This window comes from Nicotiana tomentosiformis, chromosome 8 (assembly GCF_000390325.3).
Source record: "Nicotiana tomentosiformis chromosome 8, ASM39032v3, whole genome shotgun sequence".
NCBI classification, from domain to species: domain Eukaryota; kingdom Viridiplantae; phylum Streptophyta; class Magnoliopsida; order Solanales; family Solanaceae; genus Nicotiana; species Nicotiana tomentosiformis.
Window position 1 is genome coordinate 102,936,946 of NC_090819.1, and position 16,257 is coordinate 102,953,202.

At 37.7% G+C, this 16,257-nt stretch overlaps 1 long non-coding RNA gene and 2 other non-coding genes across 3 annotated transcripts; 1 reads left to right on the top strand and 2 right to left on the bottom strand.

The window, feature by feature from the left end:
• Positions 1-7,841: 7,841 nt before the first annotated feature.
• On the bottom strand, positions 7,842-11,935 carry LOC138896701 (uncharacterized). Its single transcript, XR_011410098.1, has 2 exons — positions 11,869-11,935; positions 7,842-7,956 (listed from the first exon to the last, which is right to left on the bottom strand). It is a non-coding gene; the product is annotated as an uncharacterized lncRNA (long non-coding RNA).
• On the bottom strand, positions 7,846-8,006 carry LOC117280952 (U1 spliceosomal RNA). The gene has a single exon (XR_011410787.1). It is a non-coding gene; the product is annotated as a U1 spliceosomal RNA (small nuclear RNA).
• On the top strand, positions 11,861-12,021 carry LOC117280204 (U1 spliceosomal RNA). The gene has a single exon (XR_011410783.1). It is a non-coding gene; the product is annotated as a U1 spliceosomal RNA (small nuclear RNA).
• The last annotated feature ends 4,236 nt before the right edge of the window (positions 12,022-16,257 follow it).

A 16,257-nucleotide genomic window follows, 5' to 3' on the forward strand; every position in this document is an offset into this window, starting at 1 on the left:
TGCCAGCGTCCGCAGACTCCGGAGTCCCTTCTATCATTATTGTGTTGCTTTCTTATTTTCTTTAGATCTTGATATATATAGAGACATTGAAGATAAATTCTTAGAAGCTTGTGACTTATTTACATCGGGTTTTGGGAGTTGAAATTGTTTGAATTATAGTTTATTTATTTCAGATATTTATTATTATTCCGCATTGATAGGCTTACCTAGTCTTAGAGACTAGGTGCCATCACGACATCCAACGGAGGAAATTTGGGGTCGTGACATGATTTTATCTCAATTGAATCAGAGATCCAGTTTGCATCACTGTACCCTTCTAAATTAGAAAAAAATCCACTATATAGGATACCATAATTTATGGTTCCTCTCAAATATTTTATTAGTCTAGCTAATGCAGACCAATGCTCGTTGTTGGGATTATGAGTATATCTACTCAGTCTACACACATCATAGGCTATATTAAGCCTTGTAAAATTTATTAAATGCATCAGACTCCCAATAATCTGAGCATATTTAGACTGAGCAACTGGGTCACCATTATTCTTTTTCAACTGAGAGTTAGCATCAAAAGGAGTGCTCACTATTGTGACATTAAAATATTCAAATTTCTTAAGCAGTCTCTCAATATAATATTCTTGTGACAATATTATGCCATCTTCACTCCTTATAACTTAACTCACAATATCATATTTACTTCACCCACATCTTTTATGTCAAAATTAGCAGACGAAAATAATTTAATGCTTTGCACAATATTTAAACTTGTACCAAATATAAGCATGTTATCAACATATAGACATATTATCACATAATCATTGTCTACCACTTTAGTATAAACACATTTATCCAACTCAATTGATGAAAAACCGTCTCTCAGTAAGACTTGTTCAAATTTCTCATACCACTACTTAGGAGCTTGTTTAAGGCCATAAAGAGATTAATTAATTTACAAACTTTATTTTCTTGACCATGAATGACACAACCTTCAGGTTGAATCATATAAATTTCTTCTTCAAAATCACCATTTAAAAAAGCTATTTTGACATCCATTTGATGAATAAAAAGCTTACGGATTGAAGTTGAGGCAATTAAAACTCGAAATAGAAGAAATTCTAGTCATTGGTGCAAATGTATCAAAATAATCTATATTTTATTTTTGAGAAAATATTTTGCTATTAACCGAGTTTTATATTTATCTAAAGAACCATCAAGATTATATTTCTTTTTGAGAATCCATTTACAACCAATAGAATTTGCACCAGGAGGTTAATTTGTTAAAATCCATATTTTATTTTTTAAAATAGAGTCGATTTCAACTTTTATTGTCTCTTTCCAATAATTAGCTTCTGAAGAAGATATAGCTTCAAAATAATTTGATGGTTCATTATCGACAAGAAAAGTTTAAAAATTATTTCCATAAGAAAAATATTATTTCCTAGGCCTTTTGCTCCTTCTCAGTTCCTCATTAGAGGTTATCTCATTATTTGTTTCAATATGTGTACGTGAAATTTTATCAGACGGTGGAAAAATATGTTCAAAGAACTCTGCATTCTTTGTCTCAATTATATTATTGCAGTCAAGCACATCACTTTTTAAAATAAGAAATCTATATGCAGCACTATGTTCAACATATCTAATAAGCATGCAATCTGCAGTTTTAGAACCTATTTTTCTCTTTTTAGGTTCAGAAAAAGAACTTTAGCAAGGCACCCCCACACTTTTAAATATTTCAAGTTAGGTTTATAACTCTTCTACAATTCATACGGGGTTTTGCCAGTTCTTCTATGTGGTATTCTATTTTGTAAGTGACAAGCAGATAATATAGCTTCACCCCTCAATTTATCAGGAGAATTAAAACTAACTAACATGGAGTTTATTATCTCTTTCAATGTTCTATTTTTCCTTTCAGCTACTCCATTTGACTCAGGTGAATAAGGTGGAGTTACTTCATGCTCATGGCAAGGCTGTGTGAGATGTACAGATTATTCGCGCTAGAAGTTGGAAGTTGCCTTTGTCTTTCAATATAGGTTGGATGTGCACCCTCATTTCTTCTGGCCGATCTCCAGAACAGCAAGCAAAAATTTGAACACATCTTACTAACACATTTTGTAGGTTAGATAGCAATCATGTTTCTACATTTTCTTGTCAAACAATTGACAAGTTCTGAGTAGACAATTTCTTCACATCTTTCAAATGCAGTTCAAAGATGTGCTAAATCATAAGCGAAAAAGGAAGATTGACGAAGATCTTAATTATGCTGACAACATGAATATCTAAGAAACAGATAAGAAGCATGTGGACTTAGTTGATGATAAGCTAGTCAATATTAATGACCGCGCAAGAGTTAATGATGAGAGCTTGGAACAAAAGATGTATACTTTTAAATCATTGGCTAGGACCTTTGTTGGGTGTCCGTCAATGCAAGAAATGATGAAGAAAAATGTGATGGAAGCATTAGCTGATGCACAAAGCGACCAGCCCATGTATTAATGTAAAGCTAGAGAGAGGGAATCGATTACCATTGATTCCCTCACAAAAGTGTCAAACTTCTTGAATGTATCTGCTCAACAAAAGAAGCTTGTCAGGCAATCGATATGTGCAAAGGTCACAAAGTATAACATTTGATTCTTGGTATATGGACGTAAAAGAATCAACTAGTACTAATCATAGAGTGAATGGTTAAAACTCCTCTAAACAATCACCATTTTGCAAGTTTCATACCTAAATTATTTGGTGTTCACGTTACCTCATGGACTATTACTCTCTTTAGATTAAAAACTCCCTGATTGAATATGAGGTAAAACAAATTGAGATAACTTGCTGAGAGGCGCGTGAGAGCTTAAAAAAGAGTCCACCTAACCATTTCTAACATGGGTTTTGCGAATACGCAGTAGTTTAGGTATGAAGCTTGCAAAAAAGTGATAGTTTAAAGGAATTTTAACCTATTCACTCAAACTTTTATTCCACGTGTACTGCCACTTGAAACTCTTTGGAAGAGTTTTTGGAGAGTGATGTTCACATAGTAGATCATATTCCTCCAGGGTATTTTAATATGAGCTCATAGTTCAGGGGAGTTATGTGAAATACCCAATAATTTAGGTATGAAACTCTCAAAATGGTAATAATTTTTGGCGTTTTTAACCTATTCACTCTCATAGCATGTTCGTTCATGCTTCTTGTTGGCCAAACATGCTTCTTCTTTCTTCTTGTTTTTTTTTGGGTCAAAAGTGCCTTTTTTTTTCTCAAAGTTAAGGTATTTGGCAAAGCCTTTAGAAGAGAAAAAAAGCTTATGATTAGAAGCATAAGTAATTTTTGAAAAGCAGAAAAAAATAACTTCTCCGTAAAAGTACTTTTTGAGAAAGATACGCTTCGAAATACTTTTTAAAAGCTTGGCATAAATATTAATTGTTGCTCAAAAGTGTTTTTCAAATTGATTAGTCAAACACAAACTACTCTCACCAAAAATACTTTTTTAAAAGGCACTTTTGAGAAAATCACTTATCAAAATAAGCTGCTTTAGAAGTACGGCCAAATACGCTATAAATCATACTTATATTTTGATTATAATATTAGGTGTGCAAGTTTTTTTGTTGATTTGTTTCTTAATGGTTTTATAGGAAACTAGTTAACTTGCTCGCGCTACGCGCGATCATATAAATTCATTCCAAATACAATATAATACCCAAAGTTAAAAATAAAACAAATAATAGGAAAGATATATACAGACACAAATAATTTTAAGATAAAGCATAAAATATAACGAAAGTTATTCCAACATTTCATTATATAAAGAGCGAAATTTCGGTGCTGGAATTGGCTTTTATGAGGCTCTCATCCTCGACTTAAAGTCGCATGGATATATGATGTCGTCGGCAAGATTGTTTTAACCACTGTAATTATTAATTCTAGATTACTAATTCTATGAACTACCATAGAAATATTACCTCTCTGAAGCTCATAAAATCTAGCAAAAGTTGTTTAATTGTATCTTTACACTCTATAGATAGAAATTGTAGGGAAATGACATGAGGAAATAACAATAATACTGTAATAATATTATTTGTGAGCAGATACACGAATTGGCTTGAGTCGTGCTGGCCACTGTCCTAAAAACTATTTCAGCAATGTGAAATGTTTCTCCAGAATTAAACAAGTCTACCTCTATTTATTTAGAGGATACAAGAATGAGCAAAATCAAATAATAAATCCAGCATGTTCAGAAAATTGGAGAGAAGAATTAATAATAATAGGTAATGATTGTAGGAAGAAAGTAATGATTAGCAAGATGAATTCTTGGTTGAGAATTTAGGTTAGTATGATGGCTAATCCACAACCTATTTATAGGCAATTAGGGAGGTTGCATGTATAATAAGTGTGTACAAAAATCGTGTACTAGTCTTCACTCTTCATAGTTAACCATATATTTGATGTGTAATGTGTCTTATTGACATCATAGTTTAATGAAAAGCATTTTCTCCGAGTAGAATTTCACCATACCCATGAACAAGACATAGAGTTGGGTTGTGTCATAACTGTTTGGTCCAAAAAAAAAAACATGAGATTCTCTCGAAGACGAGAATAATGGGAAGGAAAAGGCTAAAATTAATTATAATAAATTTAAAAAATAAATAAATTCAGCAGTAGACCAGGTATTTCCATTGTCACGACCCAAAACCTAACCCGTCGTGATGGCGCCTATCTCAATACTAGACAAGCCGACAATCTCAATAAACCACATATCTTTTAAATTTGAAAACATAATGATTAAATTCAGCAGAAGAAATCTCACAAGTACAAATATAAATACTCCCAAAATCTGGTGTCACTGAGTACATAAGCATCTAATATGAATACAAGTCTGGAAAATACGGTCTATAATAGTCTGAGACCAAATACAGTAAACAAGGAGATAGAGAAGGAGAGGCAAGGTATGCGAAACCTGGCAGCTACCTCTGAATCTCTGAAAAATTAACTGTGCGAAAGAATTAACACCCGCTATATCCGAGAACACCTGGATCTGCACACGAAGTGCAGGGTATAGTGTGAGTACAGTCAACTCAGCAAGTAACAATAATAACTAAGGAACTGAAGATAATGACGAGCTACACAGTTATAGTTCACTTTCAGTAATTCCAGCAAAGAATAGACATGCTTTCAAATCCGGCAGTTTAAGTCAAATCAATTTTATACAGTTCAATTTTATATAATCCGGATATAAAATCTTTCAGAGATTTCACAACAATGACAGATAGCAACCAAGTGCAACAACAAATGCAAAACAAGTACAGCCTCTCATGCAACAGTCACTCAACTCATCACAACAGCTCAACCACTCGGCTCTCAGCCCTCAGCACTCACACTCAATGGGTACTCGCGCTCACTAGGGGTATGTACAGACTCCGGAGGGGCTCCTACAGCCCAAGCGCTATAATCTGCACGACCAACTCACGTGCTGCACGACCAACTCACGTGCTGCACGGACAACTCACGTGCCATAGTATCAATATCTGGATCCGCACGAACAACTCACGTGCTGCACGGACAACTCACTTGCTATAGTATCAATATCTGGATCCGCACGGCCAACTCACGTGCTGCACGGACAACTCACGTGCTATAGTATCAATATCTGGATCCGCACGGCCAACTCACGTGCTATAGTATCAATATCTCACAATCAGGCTCTCGGCCTCACTCAATAATAAATCTTTCCAGTCTCTCGGGCTCTCAATAATCATGAAATCAGCCCAAACAACAATGATATGATGCATCAATAATGAACAATAGAGACTGAGATAAAATAAATAAGTAAACTGTGACTGAGTACCAAACAACAATTTAGCAGATAATTCAACATGTACACGACCTCTGTGGGTCCCAACAGTACCAACATATAGCCTAAACATGGTTTCTAACATGCCTTACAGTCAAAGTTCCACAACATATAGAGAGCATATAGCTAACAATAAATTATTTTAACTTTACAGTTTTCCGGGACGGACCAAGTCATAATCCCCTCAGTGCACGCCCACACGCCCATCACCTAACATGTGCGTCACCTCCAAAATAATCACATGATACTAAAATCCGGGGTTTCATACCCTCAGCACAAGATTTATCACTCTTACTTACTTCAAACCGCGTAATTCTTTATTCCGCTATGCCCTTGCCACGAGAATTGGTCTCCAAAAGCCTCGAATCTAGTCACAAATAATTTATTTCAGTCAATAAAATTTATTGGAATTAATTCCATAAGAAAATACTAATTTTCCATAAAAATTCGAAATTTAGCTCCAAAAATTGCCCATGGGGCCCACATCTCGGAACTCGACAAAAGTTACAAAATATGAACCCCCATTCTACCACGAGTCTAACCATACCAAAATTACTAAATTCTGAAAAAAATTCGGCCCTCAAATCCTCAAATTTATCCAAGAGGGTTTTCAAACTTTTCCATTTTAATTCACCAATTAAATGATAAAAACAACCATGGATTCGGGTAATTTAACCAATATTGAGTTAAGAATACTTACCTCATTTTTTCCTCTGAAAATCTCCCAAAAATCGCCTCAATCCAAGCTCCAAATCGTTAAAAATGAATTTTCTGAACTTAAACTTTCGGTCCAGACCTCTCTTCTTCGCGAACGCGACAGGTCCCTCGCGTTCGCGAAGCACAACTCGACTGCCCACAATTTAACCCTTCGCGAACGCGACCGAGGCTTCGCGAACGCGAAGCTTTACCAATTTAGACCTTCGCGAACGCGACCACCACCTCGCGAATGCGTAGAACAAGGACCTGGGGTTCCCAATAGTCTCACTCCTCTTCGCGAACGCGACACCACTCACGCGTTCACGATGCACACACAGACCATACCTTCGCGTTTGCGTCCTCCCCTTCACGAACGCGAAGAACAAAACCTCACACTCAGAAAACACTCTTCGCGAACGCGAAGGCCCACTCGCGAACGCGAAAGAGAAAATAAAAAAAATGCAGCAACAAATATCAGCAATCTCACCAAGGCCAAAAATGACCCGTTAACCCCTCCGGAACTCACCCGAGCCCCCCGGGACCTCAACCAAACATACCATCAAGTCCTAAAACACCATACGAATTTAGTCGGACCCTTAAATCACCTCAAACAACGCTAAAACTATAGATTACACCCCCAATTCAAACCTAATGAACTTTGAAATTTTAAGTTTCTACAAATGACTCCGGAACCTATCAAATCACATCCGATTGATCTCAAATTTTACACACAAGTCATAAATGATATAACGGAGGTATTTCAATTTTCAGAATCGGATTCTGACCCCGATATCAGAAAGTCAACCTCCCGGTCAAACTTTCCAAAATTTTAACTTTCGGCATTTCAAGCTTAATTCCACTACGGACCTCCAAATAATTTCCGGACACGCTCCTATGTTCAAAATCACCATACGGAGCTATTGAAATCATCAAAATGCAAATCCGAGCTTGTTTACACATAAGTCTACATACGGTAACTTTTCTAACTTAAAATTTTTAATTATGAGACTAAAGCATAAATTGATCAGTAAATGAAAAAATGAGATTATAATATTCAAAATGACCAGTCGGGTCGTTACATCCATCCCCAGTCCTCACACCCAAATATACAAAGGCAAACAACTACTACAACAACTAGAGTTATTTATGTCATGCGAAATCTAAATTAACAAATTGGAGTTCCACAGAAATTTCTCATTTATCTAACAAGTACAATAAAATTACAAATATTGGCATAGATTTGTAAGGGGAACTCAACGAATTCACAACTACACAATAGTCATGCCTTGAGTGGAAAACTTTTGTTGAAGACTTGGGTAGGGGCCGCGCGAGCGCAGGCCCCCGCTGCCACAAATTATGATGTAGGCTCGACCACTTGGGCCGACCTTAGGTGGGCACCCCTCCAAAGTGCAATGGAGGTCACCAACCTAGGCCATGGGTCTTGTTGATCGCCCATTGACCCCGTCCAGCAAGGGGCTGTTATAATTTTCAGCAAGACCTCTCAATTGTGAATTGGATAAGCAGTCTTTAGATCCTAGTGTTTACTACTACAATGAAAAATGTCGTCTTGTAGTACAAACTCTGTTCTTTTAAGTCCTCTATCTGCCAGTTTACTAACCAGTTTGGTGTAGCTGTAGAAGTGATTGTCTTATAATTGGGTTGAAAAGTCAAAAGATGGGTTGTTTTAGTAAAAAGATCTACTTATTTTGTACCACTAAGAAATTTGTTTTAGCTACATTAGCTTTTCCAAGTTCTGATTAAGACAAAAGTATTTAGCTTTCGATCCCCAGATGTAATAAGCTATTCTGATTATGATATTCTGCTTCTATCTTATCCTTTTGATAATTTCTCAAAGTTGTCATTTTTAAACCATGTAAAATTGACTGATTATCATGTTTGTTTAAGTCAGCACTAGTCTTCATAGTCCACCACTCAACCACTTATTAGATGCGCAATGTTCTGTATTATCACTAGTAAAAGGCAAAAGAATAGTCAGCTCTCTGCTCATCGCAAGGCTGTGTGGGATGTACATATTATTCGCGCTAGAAGTTGGATGTTGCCTTTGTCTTTCAATATAGGTTGGATGTACACCGGGAGGAATTGGATCTCGTCTGTTTGCATTATTCGAAGCCCCCGATAGTGCCTGCTTCAGCTCCGTCATAACCTTATCCTGCCGTGTGAGATAGCCTAGAATGATCGCATGTTACTCTTGCAGGACCCTCACCACAACCACGACATGCTCCTCATCAGCATCATCGGGAGTTGTCTCCCGAACCTGTCGAGGGTACTGCCTGTCAGGCACCGACGTGGCGTCATTCCCCTCATTGCGGGTGTCACTGATTGAATCCTCGAAATGAGGCTGATTCCCTCGAATTTTAGGGTTGTGCGTGTTGTTAACAGTGTTATCTGCCTTTTTGTGATTTTTTCTAAGACAAAATAATCAAATCACGTTAGTAAAAAAAGGCAAGGATCAATTTAATTGCACAACTGTCTAGGCCCCACAGTGGACGCCAAACTGTTTACCCGTAAAACGGTACAGTTGAATTTATACGTGATTTCTAGACAAGTGAACTAATTTGATCCTAAAATAATATAATAATTGAAGAAATGTACAATACTTAACCTTAAAATGTAGATAAAACAGCAGAGATGACAGTTCAGGGAATAAGGTTTCCAGGCACAACAATGATGAGATCAAAAAGCGGAAAAGTAAGATTGTATTAAATTTTGTATAGAATGTAGCGTAAGTTTAGCCAGAAAATTCGTGTCCTTTACAATGATAACCGGGCTCACTATTTATAGCTGTGTCTAGGGAAGGAGGTCCTAGTATCGCGCCCTTCTTTAATGTCAATTATGAGGGTCATTGATGAAGATGTAACAGTGAACCTAAATGCCAAATTCTCTGTAATGGGTCGTCACTCTTAATGCTGCAGAATATTTTTTATTAAATGCTACCGGGCGCAGAGCATTTAATATACCTTTATGAACGTTATCCCTTCCGGTGACAAGCGAAATAACTATGTTCGGTCTTCGGCCATCCCCGTCTTGGGTTCCACGTGTCTTTCCTTTAGATGACCACGTGTCATACATATTTCACCCTATACAATCACGGCCCAGAAGAATTCCATGAGGAGTCTTTGCTTTCTGAATGGTATGAGAAAGTTTTCTCAAAATTAACAAAATTGAGCCACTTGCTAAAGAATGTGGACTTAGTTGATGGTAAGCTAGTCAATGTTAATGACCGCGCGAGTTAATGATGAGAGCTTGGAACAAAAGATGTATACTTTTAAATCATTGGCTAGGACCTTTGTTGGGTGTCCGTCAATGCAAGAAAGGATGAAGAAGAATGTGATGGAAGCATTAGCTGATTCACAATACGACCAGCCCGTGTATTTCAGTAAAGCTAGCGAGAGGAAATCGATTACCATTGATTCCCTCACAAAAGTGTCAAACTTCTTGAATGCGTCTGCTCAACAAAAGAAGCTTGTCAGGCAATCAGTATGTGCACAGGTCACAAAGTACCCGATATGGACAGGGCACTCGGGGAGATATTAACTCGACTGAAATCTGAGATAGATTTTCTAAATAGTAGGTGTCCGAGTAAAGAAATTAAAATGGCGCAGCAAATAGTTGCAACTTGTCAAAAGTTTTTAGAAAGTGCCACTTCTTATGACCCTGAATCCACTTCATGGATGCGCCTTGTACCTGCCAAAGGCGCGGAGTCACCCACTTCTAACAAGTGGGAAGATGTTCTTGAAATGTTTCTCGACCTTATTAATTGCTTGAGTGAAGAGACAAAATTAACTTTGGAGGTTAAGAAGCTTGAGGTCATGAAAGAAGGGCTTTATCAGATTAGGGATGTTCTGATAGACAAAAGTATTGGATATAAGGAAACTCGCCACCAGGAGAGTTTAGTGCACAAGAAGTTGAGTAAAACATTGGGACAGGAAGTTAGTTATGATGGGGAAACTTTATTGTCTTGAGTTACAACACAATCATCAATTCATCTGTTTTGTTGCAGATGGTCTAGTCAGATGGGAAAAAGTACGGCGCCAGAATTTTAAAGCCTCTCATTCCTATCGCCAAAATTGTAGCAAGTTATGCTGATCGTCAGAATTTCTAGTCAAATCCTGGCCACAATCAATGGTAGGATATGATCGTGATGGATGTCATAGTGTCTTACCTATGTAAATAGTGAGTGCTAAAATTATCTTGTTTCAAATCAATGCTGGTTTTCATCGTCCAACAGTAAACTAAACCATTTATTTGACTCGATGTCCGCTATTGATATCAATATTCTTGAAGAACGGCATTCTGCTATGTGGAAACTCAACCTAAGTATAAACAGAACTGAACGGTAAACGGCTTTTGTATTGTCATATTTGATCAGAAAATTTGAAATATGAAAATTTTGAAAGCAGTGGAACTGCACTCCACCATCTGAATATACTCGGCCACTTATTAACTCTTTCTGAGTTACATTATTAATAACAAATCTCTCAAATATGGTTTTATTTTAAGATTGTAGCTAATTACATTCTAATAATTCAGTATGAGTTCTGACTTTTTTTTGTTACAACATCACAATTTGGAGCAGATAGATTTACTATAATTCCCCATCCCCAAGTAGAATTGTGTGAAATTAGACATCATATCCAATACTCTCTTATTCAGGGGGAAAGTACTCTTATTTTTGAAATGTTACAAAAAATCAGCACTGCCCATTTAACTAATACTAACTTTTATCTTACTGAAGCTGGAATCGAGAATAAATAAACATTCTACTTTCTAGAACGAGTAAAATAATGAATTAATTGAGGTAATACATTTGCTCACAATAAAAAATTAGTACTGTGTTTTGGAAAACATAGGATCTTTGCAATGTGGTTAGGGGATTGCACCAAATGCTATAATTCCATAAGTTTTGACATCTGGTATGAAAGATTAACTAGTGAAAATCCTGCATATGTCTGCAAAGAGGAGGCACTGATCAAAACCAAAATCCACTTTGAACTGTAAAATCAATTGATTAGTAACCCCTACTTAAAGATAGAAAATTGATGTAAGTACCTTAATTTTTATGTCAAAAGAGAGAACTGTGAACCCAATGATAAGACGCTCACTTCTCCATAGCTACACCAAAATCCACATGGTTAGTATACTGGCAATAGAGGACTTAAAAGAACTGAGTTTGTATCACTAGGATCTAAACACTGCTTATCCTATTCAAAGAGAAGATAGCTTAGGCACAAGATGTCCCATATCGGCTAACACAAAGGAAAACCAAGAGCTGGAGGGATATAAAATCATAGGGAGGAGCATCAAGGGAACATACTTACCTGGACGGGGTCAATGGGCGATCAATAAGAGCCATGGCCTAGGTTGGTGACCTCCATTGCACTTTGGAGGGGTGCCCGCCTAAGGTCGGCCCAAGTGGTCGAGCCTATGTCATAATTTGTGGCAGCGGGAGCCTGTGTTCGCGCGGCCCCTACCCAATTCTTAAACAAACTTTTTTTGCTCAAGCTACTACTATTATGTTGAATGGCCCAGAGTTGAGCCATCTACGTTTTTTCGCATTGGGCATTACATCAGATTGGCTAAGGGAAATGAAGAGGTGAATCCCACTCGATAAAAACAGGCATCACTGAAGAAGCTGTAATTATGTTTTATTTTTCTGATATAATCGCTCTGCTCAATGCTAAGATCCTACGTCTTTTTTCTTAAATATAGGAGTTGCATTGATATGTGGCTATGGCATATGGAAAGAGGGCTGTGAGACTGGCATTGTACAGTTCTGAGACTGCAATTTCATCAACAACGTTTTTTCATTGTTATTCCTAAGTATTTATCTTTTGATTTTTTATTGACGGATTATCATGTTTGTTTAAGTCAGTACTAGTCTTCATAGTCCACCACTCAACCACTTATTAGATGCGCAATGTTCTGTCTTATCATTCGTGTACAAGATTGAAACTAAAATTGGTGGGACACTCAGTTAAGAAACCCATTGAAAAACTGCAATATTCTTTAGTGAACGGCAAAAAGAACAGTTAGCTCTCTACTCATCGCAAGGCTGTGTGGGATGTAGAGATGATTCGCTCGCCTTTGTCTTACAATATAGGTCGGATGTGCACCCGTAAACTATTTTTTGAGATTTACAACAACTCCTTAATCGTAAAAACTATAGCTTCCTTTTTTTCACACAATTTGACGAAAAACACAAATAACTAAGAGATAAAAGAAAGCTAGAAAGAAGCTGGATGAATATTAATTTGGAATTTAATTAAGTTGTTTTCAGCTTAATCCAAACAGGCTGTGTGCTACTTTAATACTGAAACTTCGCGCGTCATGCATCTCTGAGACTCTGAGGAACATATTCCCTCAAGAATATATCTGAAAACTGAGTCCAAATGAGTGAAGCTGCCTCAGCCAGACTATCCAACTCGTATGCCTGCCACCACTGGTAGGCCTCTCCTCTAAGATGGAATGTCGTGAAAGAAACCCAATTGGAATCCACAATACCCATAGTACGGAGGATACGCTGACATTCCTCAAGAAAACCCTGAGCATCCTCTGAAGGTGGGAGGGTGTTACTTCTTGTACCTCTCGAGCCTGAGTTGCTCCCCCTCCGAAACTGCTGCCCTAGCCTCGGGCATAACTGGGACAACTGGCTGCACTGGTATAACCTATGGAGCATGGTCAACCTGGGCCCGTGGCTTTGGAGTACGGGCGGCGGGTCCTCCCCCGGCCTGAGATGTGGTAGGAGCAAGTGGAATCAACCCTGCCTGAGCTAGAGTGCCAAACATGCTCAAAAACTGGTAAAGAGTCTCCTGGAGTGCAGGGGTAGTAACAGGCGTCTCAGGTGCCTGCTCTCCAACTGGAGCTACTGGTGGTTCCTCTGCAGCAGCTCGTGCAGGTACCCTGGCTGCACCACGTGGTCTTCCTCGACCTCTGCTTGGGTGTCTGATAATCGGATCCAGCTGTGTGTGTCCTCACCATCTGGGAGAGAATAGAAAGACAAGAATTTATAATTTCGAAGTCAACAATTGCGCACAATAAAGAATCAAAGAAGTGAACATTTTCCTAACAGTTCCATAGCCTCTTGAAGATAAGTACAGACGTCTCCGTACCGATCCGCAAGAATCTACTAAACCTGCTTGTAACTCATAATACCTATGAACCTAGAGCTCTGATACTAACTTGTCACGTCCCCAAATTCCCTCCGCAGGATGTCATGATGGCACCTAGTCTCTAAGACTAGGTAAGCCTATCAATACGGAATAACTGAATATAAACTGAAATTTAATCCTTAATAACTGAATAAATAAGAACTGTAAATTTAACAATTACAACTCCCAAAATACGGTAGAAATAAGTCACAAGCTTCTAATAACTTATCCTCAATGTCTCTATATATTAGAGTCTAAAGAAAATAAGAAAGACAACATAATAAGATAGAAGGGGACTCCGGAATCTGCGGACACTGGCAGATATCACCACGGGAGCCTTCACATTTAATTTTAAAGAAAATATTTTTCTCGAAATAGCATCTCGCATTTTAGCCACCCTTATCACACCGCATGACTTTTAGTAGTTCCCTTACTAGCCACGCGTATCAAGCCATCCTTATCTCACCACATGCGTTTCAACACCCAGACCTTATACCACCGCATGCGTATCAATATCATAATATATCACAATTTGCACCTCAAGTGTCCAAATAATTCAACTTGCCAAAATAAATCAACAACAATAATATTTTCCACAATAAGGAACTCACAACTCAATCACAATGAGTACAAAATCTCACAAAATATTTAGGAATGAATAACTCAGCAAAAATAATATTTCACAAATTAAACACCTTGCCTTAATATCAAAATTTTAAATGTAAAATACTTCATTTTAATAATATTTAAATGAAGAAATCCAACCTTCAAATAATGCACAGAACAAAAGAAACAGAGTTTCAACTAAACAGGTAAAATCACTTAGTAGGAACAGGTCAGGCAAATTTAAAATATAAAAATATATTAATGATGATGAATATAACATAATAAAATAATTTAGTTAATATTCAACAATGATCCACACAATTTAAAGACATAATCTTTCACATTTAACCCGTGCACACACTCGTCACCTCGTGTACACGACTTTCAACACATCAAAATTTTTATATCAATATCAGTCCTAAGGGGAATTTCCCCCACACAAGGATAGACAAGTCACTTACCTCGAACCGGGTAATTCTTTACTCCGCTATGCCTTTGCCTCGTGAATTGGCCTCCGAAAGCCTCGTGTCTAGTCACAATTAATTCAATTCAATCAATACAAATTATTGGAATTTATTCCATATGAAAATATAAATTTTAAAACAAAATCCGAAATTTAACTGAAACATTGCCCGTGGGGGTCATGTCTCGGAACCTGATAAAAGTTACAAAATATGAACGCCCATTCAACCACGAGTCCAACCATACCAAAATTACTAAATTCCGACCTCAACTCGACCCTCAAATCTTCAATCTAAACTAAGAAGGTTTTCACAATTTTTCAACTCAAATCACCAATTAAATGTTAAAAACAACCATAGATTCGGGTAATTTGACCAATATTGAGTTAAGAACACTTACCCCGATATTTTTCTTGAAAAATCGCCTGAAAATCGCCTCACCTGATCTCTTAAAATCCAAAAATGAGTAAAAATTGCCAACCCCCGAATTATATGTTTTATCCAGGTATTTTCGCATTTGCGGACCAATTGTCGCTTCTGCGGAGTCGCATTTGCGACCACATTTCCGCTTCTGTGAAGCAGCACTGGACAGCTTCCTTCGCACCTGCGGACATTGGTCCGCTTCTGCGCAACCGCAGGTGCGACCTCGCCTCCCGCTTCTGCGCAACCTACGCTTCTGCGGTTCATTCCATCGCAGAAGCGGCTTCTCTTCTGCGGAGCTCTTTCCGCTTCTGCGACTCCAACTGGGTATCCCTTTGTCCACTTATGCGATCCACAGCTCTCTTGTGCGAGTCCGCACCTGCGGTCAGTTCCTCTACAGGTGCGATGACACCAAAAGCTGCAAATTTCAGAATTTGCCTAAGTCCAAAAATTGATCCGATTTTGATCCAGATCGCACTCGGTGTACTCGGGACCCCGTCCGAATATACCAATAAGCCCAGTAACATAACAGGACCTACTCGGAGTTTCAAATTACATCAAACAATATTGAAATTACGAATTGCACTTCGAATCGCACTTAAGAGTTTTCAAGTTTCAAATTTATAAAACTCGTGCCAAAACGTATTAAATCAAGTCCCATTGATCCCAAATTTTGCACACAAGTCATAAATGACATAACGGACCTATTCAAATTTTCAGAATCGGATTTCGACCCCCTGATATAAAAAAAGTCAGCTCTTCGATCAAACTTCCAAACTTAAATTTCTATTTTAGCCATTTCAAGCCAAATTTAACTACGGACCTCCAAATAATTTTTCGGACATGCTCCTAAGTCCAAAATCACCATACGGAGCTATTGGAATCATTAAAATTCTATTCTGAGGTCATTTTTACATAAGTCAATATCTAGTCAACCTTTTCAACTTAAGCTTTCAACCTTGAGACTAAGTGTCTCAATTCATTCTGAAATCTCTCCGGACCCAAATCGCCTACCCCCAGCAAGTCACATAACAATTATAAAGTACAGAATGAGCAGTAAATAGGGGAATGG